The sequence below is a fragment of the Mauremys mutica genome, chromosome 1 (genome assembly GCF_020497125.1).
Source record: "Mauremys mutica isolate MM-2020 ecotype Southern chromosome 1, ASM2049712v1, whole genome shotgun sequence".
Classification (NCBI taxonomy): domain Eukaryota; kingdom Metazoa; phylum Chordata; order Testudines; family Geoemydidae; genus Mauremys; species Mauremys mutica.
The window spans coordinates 59,586,226-59,607,039 of record NC_059072.1 but is presented as its reverse complement, the minus strand read 5'-3'; positions in this window follow the sequence as shown (position 1 = coordinate 59,607,039).

The following is a 20,814-nucleotide window of genomic DNA, read 5'->3' as shown; positions in this document are numbered from 1 at the left end:
AGTAAGTATAGCGGTCAGTGGGTTTCCGGTATAGGGTGGTATTTATGTGACCATCGTTTATTAGCACAGTAGTGTCTAGGAAATGGACCACTTGTGTGGATTGGTCTAGGCTGAGGTTGATGGTGGGATGGAAATTGTTAAAATCACGGTGGAATTCCTCGAGGGCTTCTTTTCCATGAGTCCAGATGATGAAGATGTCATCAATGTAGCGCAAGTAGAGTAGGGGCGTTAGGGAACGAGAGCTAAGGAAGCGCTGTTCTAAGTCAGCCATAAAGATGTTGGCATACTGAGGGGCCATGCGGGTACCCATAGCAGTGCCACTGACTTGAAGATATATATTGTCACCAAATGTGAAATAGTTGTGGGTGAGGACAAAGTCACAAAGTTCAGCCACCAGGTTAGCCGTGATATTATCGGGGATACTGTTCCTGATGGCTTGTAGTCCATCTTTGTGTGGAATGTTGGTATAGAGGGCTTCCAACCCTGCTTTACCTAAAAGCACTGGATTCCATCCAAGCATTGAACTGGTCCCACCCTGCTTGTGATCTGATTCACTAAAATTGTGAGAAATTGTAACTGCAGGTATCAGCACCCTTAACCCCGTGTATGATAATTAGGTAATGTCTTAGCCCATACTTAAATAATATAGGTGTCAAATTTTGAAAGAAATCATTGAAGATATGGGCCAGTGTTTACTGCAAGTACAGTCTCATCAGCATTCAGCACTTCAGCCAACACAATAGGGGAAAAATCCATTGGCATGTGAGAAGGAGCAGAGATAAAAGAAGAGAAGTGTAAATAAAAATATGTTTTTCTTCATTGAGATAGGGGGGAAAAAAGGACAATGCACATATAGCCTTAGCTCTTTATTCCTCTCCTGTGATATATGTCTTCAATGGTTGGGTGGATGCAGATATCTATTTTACTTTCAGCATTCCTTCCAACTGTCTTTCCACAGGTCTTGATGAGTGACCTGAAGGAGATCTCTGTGTAAGCTCGAAAGCTTGTCTCACTCACCCACAGAAGCTGGTCCAATAAAAAAATATTACCTCACCTCCTTGTCCCTTTGATGAGTAACGGCATGCTGAGTTAACACCATACCTATAGACAATACAGACACACAACCTCTACTGTGGTGTTTTATGCTGTTTACTATGTGCTGTTAAAATACCCATGTTCAAATTCTGCTTTTTTTTTTAACATCACAACAGCTAATATGTGAGAGGTATCCTGAGGTAAAAACATAGTGAAGACCAGACACTTCAGTTTACACAAGGTAAACGTGCCACGGTCAACCCCTAGAGGGGGATCTAGTGCTACTTATTTTGTCTGGATTTTACTGTGTTTTTACCTTGTAAAATTTTTTTACCAGAACTAAAAATTGCACCTTTTTAATCAGTCAAGACAAAGCCTAGTTCCTGAGGCCTGCTCTACACTAGGGAGGGGGAATTGACCTAAGATACGCAACTTCAGCTATGAGAATAGCATAGCTGAAGTCGACATATCTTAGTTCAACTTACCTTGTGTCCTCACAGCACGGGGTCGATTGCTACACACGATAAATCGATCCCCAATAGATTGATCGCTACCCGCCGATCTGGTGGGTAGTGTAGACGTAGCCTTAGTAAACCCAGAATATCTATACTGTTTTCCCTTTTGTTTTCCCTTCCATCCTTCTCTCCCCATTCCCCCTGAGCTCTTCACTCTTATGCCCTTTCCCTCTTCCCTTTCCCCTCACCTCAGGAATGACTTTTTTCCTCCATTCAATATCTAAACTGGGTTGTGAGGGACATTGTTCAAGCTCTCCAATAATTCAGCTGTTACTGAATTTGAGAAAGGAAGGAGAGGAAGCTCATAAAATACATTTCATTTGATTCAAAATGTTACTTGTGGGAGGAAGGGAATCAGGATGACTGGAGAGTGGAGATTTGTTGTGTAATGTAATGAGGGGATGAGAAGCTGAGGTGACCATGTTTGATGTCAGCACATGGCTGTGGAATTGTGAAAGCAATAGCCCGAGTCCATGCTCATACTGTATGGTTCCCAAGAAATAACTATACAAACATGCAAATTAGACCCTTGTTAGTATGAGTTCAGCGATTTGGGTAATTAAATAATAATTGTACAGCTGTGAGACAGTACCTCCATGCTGTCTGATTGGCTGAGATTATTTGAGTTTAGTATAATTCCTGTTGACGCAAATGGCAGAGAGAGAGAAATAAAACCCAGACAATCAGTTGTTCATTTTCCAACATGGCCAAGCTTCATGCAGTTGGGAGCTCAGACTGTAATTATAATGCTGTTTGGAAGCTTTTACCCTAGTGAAAGAAGATAGTTTCACCAAATGCCCCATCCAGACATTCAGACAAATGTCTCTAACAATTTGTATAGTAGAGGGGCGACGGCATTCGTTGGCATAAATGACACTCAGAAGCATTAAAGTCATTCTTCCTTTTTCTTTTAAGCCATACATACATTGCTGACTTTTCAGAAAGGTTAGAGTTTTATGAGATTCAGAATCAAAAACTGATGTGACCTACATAAAAGAAATGCTCTGATTTCCTAATTAAACCAAGCTGTTGCTGCACACTCAGTTAACAGCCGCCAAAGAAATTATACAATAAATCTTCTGACTGTCCTCCAGGAATGTGGAGAGGAGGGTGGTGGTGATGAGGAGGATGGCAGTGAGGAAGAATGGGAAGGGAATGCTCCATGTTAGCCTCATTTATGTCCTTGCTTATTGCAGAGGGTCTGAGGCTTCCAGTACAACAGGCAAATGACTGAAATGAACACATGTGTAGTACAGGGGTGGGGGAAGAGCCCAAATGTTTTAACAGCTGCTTTTTTCTTTTTTTTTTTTTAAACCTTGTTTGCCTTGGGATCTGATTTCTTTCTGAAGGGGTGGGCTCAGTGTGTGCCAAGAACCCAGCAGGGAATGTTTATTCTGAGATATACAGAGATGTTTCCCTTTCTTCTCAAGTGATCATATTTGAGAAATGGGGGGGGGGGGAATTCTTTCAAGAAATGTTCTTATAAAACAAAAAGAAAAAAGTCTTACAAAAATGTGTTAATTTGAAAGGCCAGTTTTCTCCTTCTCATGAAAAGCTTCTATGTAGGAAAAATAAATCTGTTCCATTAGAAATCTGTTCACTATATCATCCTTTGCAAAGTGCTTGTGTCTTGCAGTGTCACAAGTAAGGACTTGTTTACACTGGGAATTTCCCTTGATTTTAGCCATCAGCAGTCTGCAACTGGCATAGCTGCACCAGTGCAAACCCCTAATATAGATAGGTCAACCTACTATAAGCCATGATTTACAGCAGTGCAGTTTACCCCAGTTCAAGAAGGTTTCTATATTTCTACCCAGTTTACCCTGTCTACACTAGGTGCAGCTACACCTGTGGCTGACCACTGATGGCTGAAATCTCCAATTCAGATAAAATCTAATGTACTGTGTCTCAGTTATAAGAAGTACTGAGGACTGTCAGGGCCTAGTGAAATTTTTCCATTGTGCTTTCTTTTTCTTTACCACTATGTGAGTATAAAAAAAATCTTTCAAAAATAAAGTTAGGGTTGTCAGTTTCAATGCAACTTCCCAAGACGTCATGCCTGTAAAACTTAGTTTATGGTAAGATATATTGGCTGGGTGATGAGTTTAATGTAATTTTGTCTTGTCACATTCATACTCCATAACTGTATGTTCATGTGTGGTCTTAATTCAGAAGGGTGTAGTCAGATCCTGAGCTCTGGCAAGGGGTTTTTGAAACACGGTCTTGCTACTTTGTTAAGCGGCCAGCATTTCATCTCACATCAAATATAATGAACACATTGAATATACTACTCTACATTTCTGCAGTCACTGACACAAAGTGAGGATATGTTTACGCTATGGAGATTATACCAGCATAGCTATGTTTTCCTAACTAGGCCGGCACAACACCATAGTGTAGATGCAACCTACACTTATGGAAGGGGTTTTTCCATTGGTGTAGGAACACCAACCCCCCAAATAACGGTAGCTACATCGAAGGAAGCATTCTTCTGTTGACATAGCTGCAGCTACACAGGGGGTTAGTCGGCACAGCTACAAAAGTCAGGACTGTGTGTTTTTTCACACCCGTGACCTGAGTAGCTAGGTTGATCTAACTTTAAAGTGTAAACCAAGCCCAACTGTGTATGCGTGCAGAGTCCTACCTGTGAAGGATGAGGCCACATCCCTTCCTGGTTTATTTAATCACCTCCTTGATAAGTCTCTGATCAGGGTGTCTGCCACTGTCTGAGAGGTTTGTAGTTTGGGAGTGCTTTTGGAACCTCTGCAGCTCTTTGCATCTTGAGTGACATTGTAAGTGAAAAGAACCTTTTTTCCCATCTGCATTTGATTAGACATGTGCAAGCTATCCTCTCAGCTCTGGACCTTGCCTGGATGATCCACACCCTTGTGAAGGCCCAGGAAGAGAACTCAGAAACTACACTGCAGAATGTTGGTTCCCTGCCTTTAGATACATTGGAGACCTACCATGGGAGGTAGTCGAGCCACTGTGAGTAAAACTGCAGTATTCAGGAAGAGATTAGATACAGCTCTTAGGAGAACAATGTAGGGAAACATTCTGTATGATGTATAGGCTTTGAATAGAGAACCTGTATGGGCTTTTTTTTTCTCTCTTTTTTTGTTTCTCTGTGTCTGTGCTATTTCAGATTACTGCTATTGTAGAGGTAACTTTAGGAGTTAGATTATAATGGCAGGATTCAGGGAAAGGAGTCAGTAGTTATTACCCACTTTATATATTCATTCTTTCTATTCATGAACCATTAAAAATTAATAGCAATTATCCCATTTGCACTGAATTAAACTCGTTAATATTAAACCAGCTGCAAATCATTGTAATGCTGGGGCTTTGCCAGCAAGCAGATTTCTTATAATAGCCAGCATTCTTCTGCCGGTCTGCGAGAAATAATCTTGCATCTTCACTATTGTATGTTTTCAACTTTTGTTTCCCTGCCCTACCTCTCTTCGCCTACAGCAAAGTCTCCGTTTGGATTTCTTGGTATAGAAATATGAGTAAAATAAATTTTCAGGATGGAAAACAAATCCAGGGTTTGTATACGTGGGGAAGTTTAACCGGTTATACGGACATAGGCCTTGTCTACGCTACTGGGATAAGTCGACCTAAATTACACTACTCCATCTATGTGAATAATGTAGCTGAGTCGACATAGATTAGGTCGATTTACTGCGGTGTCTACACTGTGCTGCATCTACAGGAAATGCTCACCTGTCGACTTACCTTATGCCTCTCGTTCTGGTGGAGTACCGGAGTCGACCAGAAAACGCTCTGTGCTCGATTTAGCGAGTCTTCACTAGATCAATCTCTGCTGCACTGATCACAGCAGCATCGATCCCTGGTAAGTGTAGATGTGGCCATAGTTCTACTGGTATAACTCAACATGTGAACACTTATTTTTGAAACATTTTTTGCTTTAAGTTAACTCCTTTGCAAAGTGACAGAGGCAAAAACCCCTCCCCCACCGTCTCCACCACCTTATATGAGAGTAAGTTACCCATCTGTGGGGGGGTATAGAAACTATATGAGGTTAAATTCACACCTGAGATTATACTGAAAAAAAAACAACTTTTCTGTGTAGACAAGGCCTAAGTTAAAAATGATCCAACTTTTATGAATCGAAGTAGGAAACATTCTGAATCAACCCTTTTTATTATTATTTTAATGTCAGAAATCCAATCTAGGACATATGATAACTCAAATGAACAGAATTTCCTCATTCACACTTGGAGTCAGTGTAATTATATCTTTTTAATTACCGTATTGATTCAATAATAAGCATGAAATCCTTCTGCCAGGTGGAGCCGAGAGCAACAAGGGCTGGATTAATTGTCTAGGGCAGCGGTTCTCAAACTTTAGCAACTCAAGGACCCCCATTTTTATTTAAAATTTTTCGGAGACTCCAAACCACCTCCCCACTCAGCCCTTGCCCTGCCCCCTTCCCCAAGGCCATGCCCCCACTCACTTCATCCCCCCTCCCTTGGTTGCTGGCTCTTCCCCACCCTCACTCATTTTCACCAGGCTGGGGCAGTGGTTTGAGGTGCAGGAGAGGGTGCAGGCTCTGGGAGGGAGTTTGGGTGTGGGAGGGAGTGAGGGGTGCAGGCTCTGGGCTTGGAGTTTGGGTGCAGGAGGGAGTTTGGGTGCTGGAGGGGGGTCAGAGCTGGAGCAGGGACATGGGGTGAGGGATGTGGGAGGGAGTTTGGGTCAGGAGGGAGTTTGGGTGCTGGAGGGTAATCAGAGCTGAAGTAGGGGCTGGAGTGCATGAGGGTGTGAGCAGTGCGGGAGGGAGTTTGGGTGCTGAAGGGGGTGTGGGTTCTGGGGAGGTGTTTGGGTGTGGGCTCTGGGCTGGGGCAGGAGGTTGGGGTGCAGGAGGAGATGAGGGCGGGTGGCTCCCCAAAGTGACCAGCACATCCCTCTGAGAGTGGCTCCTAGGCAGGGGATCATGGGGTCTCCGTGCACTGCTCCTGCCTGTGGGCAATGCCCACACAGCTCCCATTGGCTGCAGTTCCCAGTGCGCTTGGGCAATGGGCTGGAGTCAGACCACCTCCTCCCCACCCCCGGGCCTTCAGGGATGTGCTGGCTGCTTCTGGGAGCAGCGCGAACCATCCCCGCTCCTTCCCCTCCCTCACAGCTGTGTTCCCTGGCATGAAGGAGGCTCTGGGAGGGATGGGGAGGAGTTGAGGGAGCAAGGGGGGACCTCCTGGTGTCCTTGGGGACCCCTAGGGGTCCACGGACCTCAGTTTGGGAAACACTGGTCTAGGGGATTTCTCTTAACAATAAAAGCAGAACCGACTCCATCCCCAACCCAGTAATCTGGTAAAATTTAACACCACTCCGGGCACCACTAAGAGGCAATATTTCCCCACTCTCAAACACTGAGTCTATGTATGACGAAAAGAGAACTTTTATTAGAAGGGAAAGGGAATCCAGCATTAATTTGGGAAAACACCACAACCACATTCAAAAGCATGTGACCATAAGCAAACCCGACCCCACAGTGCACCTTGTGGTGTGAAAGTGTAACAAACAAATATTCCTCTAGTACATCATTCCTCTCTCCCTCTGCTGCACCCCACTCACAGTTACCTGTCCTTGGTTAGCAAAGCGCCATAGTTCATAAATGCGTTCACAGGGTTCACTGCCTCTGCAACTGGCTCACAGCTGCCACCGTTTCTCTGCCACCGCTCTCTGACACCACCACTGGCCACTAGTGCCACTGCTGCTTGCTGCTCCCATGACATCATGTTCTGAGGTTCTACCACTTAACCCAGCTCAGACAGAGGGGAACCTCACAGCCAGTGCAGTCTCTGTGTTGTCTTTCACTGACCCTATACAAGGTCTAAGGCTCAGCACCTAGACCTGCTCAGTAGTGATGTCAGATCTAGGTATCACCAACCAGAAACAAGGACTCTCAATTGAGTCCAATCAGCCCTGTCATTAAACACTTGTCCCCACCCACTCTCCTCTTCTCTAGCATTTGGCATACCTACCCACTGCTTAGCGAGTGAGGTTCAGTTTAGGGTGATCCCCTCAACCAGGGCATGCTAAGCACAGTTCTGCTGCCCTTTACTCGTACAATAAAGATAACAACATTTCATTATGCATTCAAATACTAGAGTGATTTGTAACCCAAAGCCAGACAAAATTAATCATTTTGGCAAAGCAGCTCCATCTGCAGCACACCTAGGCAGAGCAGGCATGTCTGTGCAAACATCGTCTGCTTCTGAAGTCTTTTACCCCAGCCCATCACCAAATGTCAGGGGAGGGCTCATTCAGACCCTTCTTACAAGTAGATCAAGCCTTAAAATGTCATAGGATATAGTACACAGGAACAGTAGGTCTCACAGAAACTCTTCTTCAGACGGCTACTTTGTGTTTATGTACAGTGCCTAGCACAATGGGGCCTCATTTATGATTTGCCCCCAGCACTACTGCAATACACTTAATAACAAAGGACTCTGACTCATCTGTTCTATTGCATATCCTGTAGCTGATGGTTCTTTGGGGGAAAATAATCATGGAAAATAATCACCATTTTCCAACCTGCTCTATATTTGACTTACTTTCTCCTTCTTTGGTGCTATGTGAATCCTTTTGTTGGATGTGGAGAGGCAGGGAAGACTTTCTCTGTCTTCTCCAGAAGTCAGCTTTCGTACCACATATGCTCCAATCTACCCTACCAGCAGAAGTCTCCAGTGCTTCTCTTAGGGCTTCAGCAGTGAAATTTGTGGGGCTGCTGACACTTCAGGTATGTCTACATTAGAAACACTGCCGCTGTGCTGCTGTAGCACTGTAGTGTAGACACTTACTATAGCGACAGAAGGAGTTCTTCCATTGCTGCAGTAAATCTACCTCTCAGAGATGGTAGCAAGAAGAATTTTTCAAGCATGAAATTTTTCATAGCCCTGAGCAATATACTTAAGCCAACCTAACTTTGTAGTATAGACCAGCCCTTATTCTCATAAGAATTTGTGGGATCTTTCCTGTTTATCTAAGGCTTTGATCCTGCTCCCATGTGAGTCAATAGAACAAGTACAACTGATTTGAATGATGCAGGATCAAGCCTGAACAGAGAAAGATGTTTCCTTATCACCCTTATCAGGCCAGGTTAAGGATGTTTGCTGCCCTTTCTGGTCAGATGGATTGCATACAATTTTCATTTAATAAAATCAGCTCCTGTGATAAGATATCATGGAAACCTTCTCAATTTCTAATTTTACTTCAGTGTTAACTCATGCTCCAATTAAAGATAATGTGACATCATAGTGGAAAAACACAACTACAATAATTTAAGAGTCCTGCTGATTCCTCAAATTATTTTTAAAAGATATCTAGTTAATGTAGGAGAACTAAAGGATGAAAATTGTTCACCTTTTCTAAGGTTCTGTCTTGTTGTCTCTCTGCTTATATGATTCCTATCACAATGATATTTGAACATCATCTCATTTCCTTCCCAGCCTATAGAAGAAATAACTTTATCAGTTTGTGCGTGTGTAAGAATGGATGTGTGAATGTGAGAGTGGCTACATGTGTTTCGGTATTTAATTGAGGAAAAGTCAAGTCACAGAATGAGTTGTGAACTTAATTCTGAATGTCCTGAGGCCGTTATAGTCTTATAATCTTAAACCTTGAAAGTAGGCCTATATTCGCCCCATGCACAAGAGTTAATTTCAGTCACTGAGAGACTGTTCCCCTGGTAATATTCAAATGGCTGCTGGAAAGTACTGATTCCAGAAGACAGAATTAAAGTATCATCTGTTCCAGTAAGCAATGTGCAATGATCCATAGTTTGGAAAAGTTAGCATCATATAACCAAGACTTGTAGCTAATATTTCAAGACCAATGGTGAGGCATGTTTTGGAGAGCAAGCCCAAACTCTCTGTTTGGAGAGCAAGCTGTAATCACATCAGATACAACACTCAGGTGAAACTCAGTCCAGAATCATCAAAAAGTTTGTGAACCTGGGTCCCAGATTCGCATGAACCTGAGCTGATTTATGATTTATAACTGTAGAGACCAGTGTTAAAAGGAACAATGTCTGAACCTTTTTGAGGAACTTGTAGACAGAATACAGTCAGCATCCTGCAGACAGCTTCCTCCCAGAGGATTTCATAGAGCCGAGAGAAAGAGGAAGGTCACTAGTCACTTTTGGGTTCACATAACTCAATCAGCTAAGATTAACTCTATCCTAATATAGGCATTGTCATGCTATATCAGACCAGTTGTCCATCTAATCCAGAATCCTGTCACCAACAGTAGAGACTAATAGATGTTTCAAATGAAGATGCAAGAAATACTGCAGTAGGCAGTTATGGGATATCCTGCCCCGCAGAGAAGTTTTCTTAGTCCCAAGTAGTTAGTGATTGGTTTACACCCTGAGGCATGAGGGTTTGTAGCCTTTCCAATGCTTTTTTTTTAGTATATCAACTCTCCATATTATTGTTATCCAAATAAACATCTAATCCCTTTTAAAATTCCACTAAGCTCTTGGCCTCAATGACACATTGTGGCTATGAGTTCCACAGGCTAACTTTGCATTGTGTGAAACAGCATGTCTTGATCTGAGTTTTGAATTTTCTACGTACCTGTCCTATTATTGCTCCAAATTATTTTCTATATGATTTATGAAATCAAAATAATAGAGGACTTTTCTCACTGTTAGCCACTTCATTCTTAGAGAGGAAAGTTCAATGAACCACAACTAGGGCTCGGTGAAACACATTGGTTTTGATTCAGAATCATGCAAAACTTTTTTGCTATATGCCAGTTTAGTAGGAAACAGGAATATAACTCTACCTTTCCTTCCTAAATTGTGAATATTTTAACAAACTGTCTACTCTGTAACCACAACCTATAGTAGATGGAATTGAGAACTGCTGAGCTCTGTGTCACAGACTATATTCTGCTAATGCATAGGAAAGACTATCATTTAGGTATAGTGGTAGGAGTTTGTTCTCAGAGCAGAAAGATAATAGTTTTATCACTGCAGTAGCTGTAAATTTGAGTGGTTGTGATGCACCTCATAATTACAATGTTGAAATTCCTAGATAGCCACAGATTTCTTACAATATATTTGCACTTACAAAGTATTTTAGGGTAATCTTGTTGTGTTAAAACCATTCATGTTTATTTGAATCTATTATGAATCAGTACATGATACTCTAACTTCCCATTAAATGTTCACATAACACAGCATAAGTCCATTTCTTAAGTATCAGAGGGGTAGCCATGTTAGTCTGGATCTGTAAAAGCAGCAAAGAATCCTGTGGCACCTTATAGACTAACAGACGTTTTGCAGCATGAGCTTTCGTGGGTGAATACCCACTTCGTCGGATGCAAGTAGTGGAAATTTCCAGGGGCAGGTATATATATGCAAGCAAGAAGCAAGCTAGAGATAACGAGGTTAATTCAATCAGGGAGGATGAGGCCCTGTTCTAGCAGTAGAGGTGTGAAAACCAAGGGAAGAGAAACTGGTTCTGTAGTTGGCAAGCCATTCACAGTCTTTGTTTAATCCTGAGCTTATGGTGTCAAATTTGCAGATGAACTGTAGCTCAGCAGTTTCTCTTTGAAGTCTGGTCCTGAAGTTTTTTTGCTGCAGGATGGCCACCTTAAGATCTGCTATTGTGTGTCCTCTTCACTACTCTGTGAGCTTCAGCATACTCTTTTTGAGCTTTGGCCTTTGCTGCTCTAATCCTGCTGTTGTTTACTGCTGCCTTCTTCTTCTTTCTGTCTTCTATTTTAGTCAAAGTCTCTGCTGTAATCCACTCTTTCTGCTGGTATTTCTTAATTCCAAGCACTTCCTGGCATGCTAACCTAAGTGTCTCTCTCACTTTCTGCCATCTGTTAAGTACACTGTCTTCCTCTTCCTCAGACCGATCCTGTAGTACTGAAAACTTATTCTTTAGCGTCAGTCCAAAATCTTCCTTGATCTTGTGGTCCTTCAGAAGGCTGACGTTGTACTTCGTTCTTCTATCTGATGCGTCTATCCTACTAAGTGATGGTCGGACGCTGCGTCTGCTCCTCTTCTAACTCTAACGTCCTGTAAAGATCTTCTGAACTTCTTGCTAATGCAGACATGGTCGATCTAGTTTTCTGTCATGCCTGCTAGCGATACCCAGGTACTCTTGTGGATCCGCTTGTGAGGAAAGATGCTGCATCCTATGACCAGGTTGTTAAATGCACACAGATCCACAAATTTCTCTCCATTCTCACTCATCTCTCCCAGAGCATGGGTCCCCATGACTTGTTCGTATCCTGTATTGTCAGGTCCAATTTTGGCATTGAAGTCTCCCATAAGAATGGTGATATCTTTGTCTGGGATTGTCTAATATTTTCTGAAGTCTATTATAAAAGTGGTCTTTGTCCTCCTCTTCGCTGTCATTTGTTGGGGAATAGCACTGAACAACATTCATCTTAATCCTCTTCATTTTAGTTCTGAAGGATGCTGTGATAATCCTGGGGCCGTGTGCCTCCCAACCAATCAGTGCTCTCTGTGCCTGCTTAGACAACATGAAGCCTACTCCCTGTGTATGAGGTGCGTCGCTCTCTTCATGTCCGGAATACAGCAACAGCTCTCCTGTCAACAGTCGCCTCTGTCCAGCTTGTGTCCATCTTGTCTCATTAATACCTAGTAGGGTCAGCTTGTTGCTCCTCATCTCTACTGCAACCTGCGCCATCTTTCCTGACTCGTACATGGTCCTCACGTTCCATGTGCCGATGGTAATCCTTCTGGTTGCAAGAAGGGTGATCGGCTTAGTTGCTTCCTCGCGGCTTTCACCACCCAGCGTCATGCGTCTTCGAGTTGAAGACCCTTCTTTTTCCAGGATAAAAGCCTCTGTTATCTCTATTGCTGGCGTTTCTCTAGCAAATTGATTTTTTTTACGGGGTGGGGTTGCTAGCCCCACGCCCAACCCTCCTCCTTTACCCTGACTTGGGACAGGCAGATGGCCCCAAAGGACCGCTCTGGTGGAGTTGATATCAGTCAGGCATGGGTTAAAGAACTGCTCTGGCTTAGAGCAGCCCTGCCCCTGCAAGGCATGTCAGGCCTGAAGGGAGGATGTAAAAGCGAAAAGCCCAGCTTAGTTGGTGGTAGACTGAGGAAAGGGCAGATTTTCAGTCCTTGGCACCGGGGGAGGGCCTGGTGGAAGGCAGGAACTACATGGGTGACCACTGTTTGTCAGCCCCTCTCCTGAGGGAAAGGAGAGCCCAGAGACTGAACCAATGCCTGGAGACTAGTGATAGAGACTTATCTGTGGGTACCAAATGAGGCTACAGCCCATTAGAGACTTCCTGAATCTTACCACAACCTTGTGTGAGTTCTTTTGTGTTTAATTGTCCTGGAGAATTTTGAAAACCCCAGAGGAGGATGGACTTCTGCAGACACAGACAGAGGGCTGAGTCTCCCTCAGTAGGAACTGAGCTGTTGACTGCCTGGATAGTGAAGACCAGAGTCTGTGTAAGTTCAGAGCCTTGTCTCACTGCTTAAAGTTAAATCAGGTTTTCCTAAACATCTCAGAATATCTGTCCTCAGTAATTCTTTGCATCACTGAAGTACAGTAATGAAGCTTAATTATGCAGGAAACCAGTTCTGCTTTTAGAGAAGGAAGAACGTTCCTCGAATGCCAACATGAACAAATAAATACTTCATCAAACCAGTTACCATTTGTGATTAATTTTAACCCATTGAAATATTAACTAATTCCCTTTAGACTTACTGAATCTTAGTAGATACACTGAAAGCTATTAAGATTTTATTGGGGAATATATATTTAACTTTCAGTGTTTCATGTCCGTGGTTCATGTAAATATCCTTCCTTCACATAATAAGGATTTTTAGCATCAAAATATCAATCATTTTATGTATATTTATTTATAGTTGTAAAAATTATTCGAATAAAAGCACTAGAGAAGAATAACTTGAAAGTATAGGTCTGATTCTGATCTCACAGCAGAGTGAATTTGAAGGAGCTCCATTGACTGGTGTAATTGAGAGAAGAATTTGTGCTATTCATCAGCACTAGGTCTAAGAATCACTTTAAAAAATTTCCACTCAAATCAAAGGTGAAGTGAGGCTAGGGTGACCAGACAGCAAGTGTGAAAAATCAGGACGGGGGTGGGGGGTAATAGGCTTCTATATAAGAAAAAGCCTCAAATCTCAGGACTGTCCCTATAAAATCGGAACATCTGGTCACCCTAAGTGGGGCCCTCCTTGCCCTGACCCTCTGTCCACAGGAGAATTTCATCCTCAAAGAGAAAGTAAAGTGTGCACAACAACTGATACAGATGCCCCCCGAGTTACGCAAACCCGACATATACAAATCCGCACTTACAGATAAAGTTCTGTAAGCTAGAAATAGTTGGGGGGTTTTTGCGTAATGATCTGGTATGTGTTTCCGACTTACACAAAATTCAAGTTACTCAAGGCGTTCCGGAATGGAATGCTTGCGTAAGTCAGGGACCATCTGTATTTACTGAGTGGGCCTAATCATCCATTCCTTGTGCACCCAAAAATGCTAGTTAAATTGATGGAAGCTTTCTGTGTGAAAGGTGTCGTGTATTGAGGACTATTTTGCAATTGCAAGCTAGCTCTTTAAGAGTAGGAGATGTGGGCAGTTGCTGTTCCTGCTTGCAAGCAAGGGAGCTCTGTAGGGAAGCATGTGATCAGAAATCAGTTTTGCAGACAACTAGCTAAAGCAAGGTCAGGTGTTGTGCCTCTCTGTTTTTAGGGAGCAGCATGTGTCCTCTTTCTGTTTTGGGGTTCTTGTGTGTTCTTAATCCTAAGAATTATAGTGTTATGTTGCAACCTTCCAGCAAGAGTATTTTATGTTTGTATCTAATTTGTTTGTCTGTATGCTATGAAACATATCACATGGCATGTGAGACAAGGTTCAGATAGTGAAAAAGCAAAATTCTTCAGTCTTCTTCTGTTTTCCCAATATACTCCCATCTCTCACAGATGGGAACAGAACTGCCCATATAGAGAGAGAAGGCTCAGCATTATTGGGACAGTTTAGGTCTGGGATAAGGGCGCCCAGTGGCATTAACTTTAATGAAGTTGCTGCTATTTACTCCAGTGTGAATTTTCCCCAGTATTTTCCCTACTATGACTCTGAGAAGATAAATTTTGGTCTAACACTGGATTCAATGAAAGCTCTGTCTGACTTCTGCACTGCAGAAGCTCATACTAGTGTTACCAAAGAAAAAAAATCCTGTAGACTTCCGCACTATGGAAGCTGGAAATGGTATATGTTTAAGAATTAGCATCAGTGAAAATAATCCTTTTTGCATTACCTCACTTTGGAAAGATAGAAGTTTATTATTTTTAAAAAGTATCCCTTTACAAATGCAATAAATCTGAGATCCAGCAACTGTATAGCTACCAAGTCTGCATTCCTGAAAACAATGCCGGTGAACAGTTTAATTATTTTGTTCTTCCTTAAATCTCCTTGCCAAGAATCTTTACTGGATTAAGTATTCAACACCAAGAGATTATAGATGTATATCCCTGTAGCTACCACTGCACACATCTCCACATAATCACTGGGATTAGCTTTCTGAGGAAGTAGATCAAAGCTTTATTTCCTTGTGGGTATCCGATAATAAAGGCCAAGGCTAAACCAAACTCTCATCACTTTTGCATCTATCCCTCAGCTACTAGATCAAGACTAAATAGGAATGTGCATAAAGATAAAGTCTATGGAAAAAGCCACAGAGCTCTACAACATCTGTAATAATAGGGACACAGAAGAGAAATAAAAGGGACCTGGAGAGATGGCAGGTAAAATGAAACCTGTAAGTGTACTTGAAGGAAAGCAATTAATACATTGTAGAGCATTTTAAAAGTAACTGTGAATAAACATTCACAAGCAAATCACACATCTTGTGTACATATCCGTATAGGATGCTGTGAATTACAGAATGCAACCTATACTGCATTATGATTAGTTTTTTGCAAGCAGGTCTTAAAAAAAAGTTACTACACATGACAGAGAATGGAGTTCTGGCTGTAACCAGCATCACCATGAAATTTAGTTGTTTAATATACAATAGGTCTTTTGATTTCTTTTAAGTGAATATATTCCAGAAAGATCATTGCACATTTAAAAAAATTCATTGTGTAGCTCTGCACAATTTTAGGCCCTGAGAACAAGTTGACCTATATTTGTAAAAAAGATCATTAACCTCTATATTCACATATAAAAGGAAATAATGTGGCCCAGGGCTTAGAGCAGTGCACTATGAGTGGAGACTACTGAATTCTTCTCCTTGTTTTGCCACGGATTTTATTCAGGAACTAGCTCCCATTGATTTAAGAAGGAAGTTTGTCCAAGGCTTTGTCTTCACCCAACAGGTGCCTTTTACATTGAGATAACTAATCATTTTTTAATGATCGTTATCTTGCAGTCATACATGGAGACAAGGCATTTGCAATTTCTATCACAAGGTTTCAAGGTAAGGTTAGCACTATATTTCTGCCTGTGGTTGACCTCTCATAGTTTCCTTTACAGTAAAACTGCAGTGCCTTGTCTCCACTATGGCTTTTCCAGTGGGATAGCTAATACTGGTTACTTATCCCGTGGCAAGTCCACACCTTTATTTTGTAAGTGAAGATATATCCTAAGATGTGCAAGACTGGGCTCTGTGACCTCTGACATAGAATCATAGGTCTGGAAGGGACCTCAAGAGGTCTTCTAGTCCTGCCATGAGTGCAGGGGACTGGGCTAAGTATTATAAGACCATCCCTGAGAGGTGTTTATCAAACCTGTTTAGTGATGGACATTTCAAAATCTCCCTAGGCAATTTATTCCAGTGCTTAACCAACCTGACAGAAAGTTTTTCTTAACGTCCAACCTAAACTGCCCTTGCTGCAGTTTAAGCCCATTGCTTCTTGTCCTATCCTCAGAGAACAACTTTTCTCCCTCCTCCTTGTAACAACCTTTTATGTACTTGGAAATTGTTATCAGGTCCCCTTTCAGTCTTCTCGTCTCCAGATTAAACAAATGCAATTTTTTCAATCTTCTCTCATAGGTCATGTTTTCTAGACGTTTAATCATTTTTGTTCTTCTTCTCTGGACTTTCTCCCATTTGTCCACATTGTTCTTAAAATGTGGCACCCAGAACCGGTCAAAATACTCCAGTTGTGGCCGTATCAGTATGGCATAAAGTGGAAGAATTACTTCTTCTGTCTTGCTTACAACACTCCTGCTAATCCAGAATGATGTTTGCTTTTTTTGCAATAGTGTTCACTCATATTTAGCTTGTGATCCACTAAGACCCCAGATCCCTTTCTGCAGTACTCTTTCCTAATCAGTCATTTCCCATTTTGTATTTGTGCAACTGATTGTTCCTTCCTATGTGGAGTACTTTGCATTTGTACTTATTGAATTGCATCCTATTTACTTCAGACCATTTATCCGGATTGTCCAGATCATTTTGAATTTTAATCCTATCCTCCAAAGCACTTGCAACCCCTCCCAGCTTGGTATCATCTGCAACATTTATAAATGTACTCTCTATGCCATTATCTAAATCATTGATAAAGATATTGAACAGAATCAGACCCAGAACTGATCCCTGTGGGATTTCACTCATTATGCCCTTCCAGCTTGACTGTGAACCTCTGAGAACTACCAGTACTCTCTATGAACAGTTTTCCAACCAGTTATTCATCTATCTTATAGTAGCTCCATCTAGGTTGAATTTCACTAGTTTGTTTATGAGAAGGTCACGCGAGACAGTACCAAAAGCCTAACTAAAGTCAAGATATACCGCATCTACCACTTCCTCCCTATCCACAAGGTTTGACCACTTAACCACCATGTCACTTAACCACTTTGATCCTCAGTTTATACATAAATTCCTACCTCAAAGTTACCATGAGACTTAATTACTGTTTATAAAGTACGTTGAGACCCTTGGGTGGATGGTACTATAGAAGTGCAAATTATTCATTATTATTGTATTTAAAATATCTGTTTAACATAAGCTTTGTGCAATTCAGCACAAATATTAATATTGTGCAACAGCTGATGAAAAATTCAGACCTATTTTACTCCTTAAGAATTGCATTTATTATTCCAGTGTTTCATTTGTCTTGTTTGAGTTGCTTTTATCAGCAACATTTTTGAACAATACCAAAAATACACAAATATTCTACAAAAATTGTAACATTCTAGGCACATAGTTCTACAGCAAAAATTGTTTCCTCATGGGTTATGTTTAAAGACTTTTCTTTTTTAAATCTTCAGAAGGGATATGGTACTGAAAAAAATATTTTAGCTTGGCAAAAAGTGATCTGCACTTATAACATTTTCTAATGAAATCTATAAACATTAGGGCCAATATGTATTAAACTATGAGGTCCTGCTTTTATAAAGTGATATAAAATCCCCCATCCTCCTTTCCTAGACTTACTAACACTTTAATCTGAATTTAATTAAATATAGTGGGAAACTGACAATGGGTGCCATTGATGTATAGAAACAATATATTGTTTCTATCATGTTGTTCTTTTAGAAGTTTGAGTTTTAATATATTTTTCAATAAAAAGAGTTGGTGTACAAAAGTTATTCATTTAATAATCTCATTCCTTTTCCAAACCAAATAATTATATTTTATTTTCTACTGTTTTTTACACAGAAAACATTGATTCATTTAAGAGCCCTGTTCTTTTAATTGTTATTGATTTAAACATATTTTTCTTTTCATTGCTCTGCACCAGCGCAGATGCTTAGATATAGCTCCTGTATTGCAGACACACTAAGACTTTTGATTACTTAACAGCCCCTTCTCTTCCCCCCATCCCCCGCCCCATGCAACATATACAGCTTTCTGACTTGGAGACTTAATTGCTTTGGTCTTTAGCAGGTGGGATGCCCTTATGAGGGAAGGCAAGGAATAGGCCACTGAGGCCCAAGAGGATTTTTAGCTACCCACTAGTTTACATCTGCCACATGAAGCCTCAACAACCTATGGGTCCTCATTCCCATAGTGCAGTATGGCTTTTCCAGAGATGCTCAGGCCCTATAAATCCAAACATTGCAAGTCTACTCCTCTTCATTCACAATGGAGTCTTGGTCTTCAGTGGACCTTTGAAGACAGGAGGTACTGTGTAAGGAAAGAGAGGGGCAGCAGCTTGGGATCTCTTTCAAGAAGAGAAGACCACTTGATAACCCTCATCCCACACAAGATTCTACTTCCTGCCCTTCTGCAGTCAGTTAGACAGCTTCCCACTCCCACCTGATCCCATTAATCTTGCAGACAGGCCGCTGAAGTACCATTGTTCATTTGTGCAGACATAGCCCTATCTCTACTAAGGCCAGAGGAGATCCAACCCAGATCATTCCACTGGCCATCAGAGATCCTGAACTCCCAAATTGGTAATGGCCTCCAGAAATTCCAGCACCTAATGGGAGATCATAGGGAGTACATCTGTAGTATAGTGAGTCATCTCTCCCATGACTGCCTGGATTTAAGGAGTCCCTGTATCATTTCACTAAGGCAGAAAAAGTTGTGTTAAAAGTTATCCTGGGAGCTAGTCAGAATGACAGGATCCACCTGTGTCCAGTGGCATCAATAAAGAATCTCCTTCATATTCATTCCAGCTAAATCCTGTCTGTTGACTACTACAAGAAACACTATATTGGTGATGAGGATACAAGCAGTGACACTGGATGAGGGGGCCAGGAGGCCATGGCCTGTCCACTTTCTGCCACGGTGGACCCCGTCCCCTTCCCCTCCTATTCTCCCCATGTCCCCACCCCCTGGGCTTCCCGCCCAGGGCAGATGGAGGTGGAGGGTCTGCGCCAACTCGCCACAGCTGCCTGCGCGGGTCTTACCCCGATCTTGCTCCAGCCAGGGGGTGGGACCTCAGAGCCACAGCCTGGCCCTAGTAAGAGCTGCACGGGCAGCTGTGGGGAGCCATGGCGCAGACCCTCCACCTGCCCTGGGTGCAGGGCCTGGGGGGCAGGGGCACAGGCTGGGGGCTGTTTGGGCCCGCTTCACAGTGGGCAGGTGGAGGTTCCGCCGCGGCTCCCCTCAGCTACCTGCATGGCTCTTACCATAGCCGGGCTGTGGCTCCGAGGCCCTGCCCCCCAGCCAGAGCTGGGTCCAGGTAAGAGCTGCCTGGACGGCTGTGAGGAGCCTGGTCCCTCCACCTGCTCTGGGAGGAGGCCCGGGGGGGCAGAGATACAGGCGGGGGATTGCTTTTGGCCCCCCTGGTGGGAGGGCGGGGGCCTTGGCCCCACTCAGGCTTTCGGCTTGACTGGGGGTAGGGCCTCCGGGGGAACAGGAGGGGCAGGGGTGGGGCCTCAAGGAGGTAGGGCCCACGTACAGTGCTTAAAGCAGCGCAAAGGGGAAAAAACAATGGGGGGGATCAACAGGGATATATAAAATCGAGCCTTACAAAGGCTTAATAAACAGCAGTAAACTGAAAGGGAATAAAACAGGGGGTTGGACTAGATGACCTCCTGAGGTCCCTTCCAACCCTGAGATTCTATGATTCTATGAAGAAGACTTAAATCCACCCAAGGAGAAAAGTTTGGTTCAAACCAGAAACAGTTGGGAAAATATCTTAGTGCAGAGGTGTCTCTGGCAGTTTGATCACCTTACACGGAGAGCACCCATTTGCAACTAAAAGCAGGCTCAGTTTCTGCTCAGACTTCATCATTGTGAGGGGCATAGGATTCTGAAACTGCGTGGAAAGTCAGCCTTCTTTGTGAATACAGGCACAAAACATTGCAAACAAGCTAGGAAGGACACTATGGTCGTGCTGAGTGTGGCTTTAAAAATATTTAAAGATAATCCTACGTAAGAGGGTCTGTACCTCTAACAGTGAATATTGTAGTAGATAAAACCTGAATAAATAAAATAAATGGTATGATTTGAATAACAACATAAAGAATAAAATACATAAAAAAGACACAAAAAAGCAATTATGACAGCAGCAGGTCTCCTATCTTTCCCCAGCTTTAACATAGATGCTGGAAAAAATAGATTAAGCAATTGGAAAAACTTTTATAGCATCAGATATTAAGGAAGCTTCTCAGACAGCTAGCCATGCTACTGCACTCAGGAGGACACCAGAAATGTCACATTTGATACACTACCTAAAACTAAATGATTATGCAATTAGAAAGACAAGATGAGTGAGATAATATCTTTATTGGACCAACTTCAGCTGATGAGAGAGACAAGCTTTCAAGCTACACAGAGCTCTTCCTCAAGTCTGTATAGCACAAAAGCTTGTCTCTCT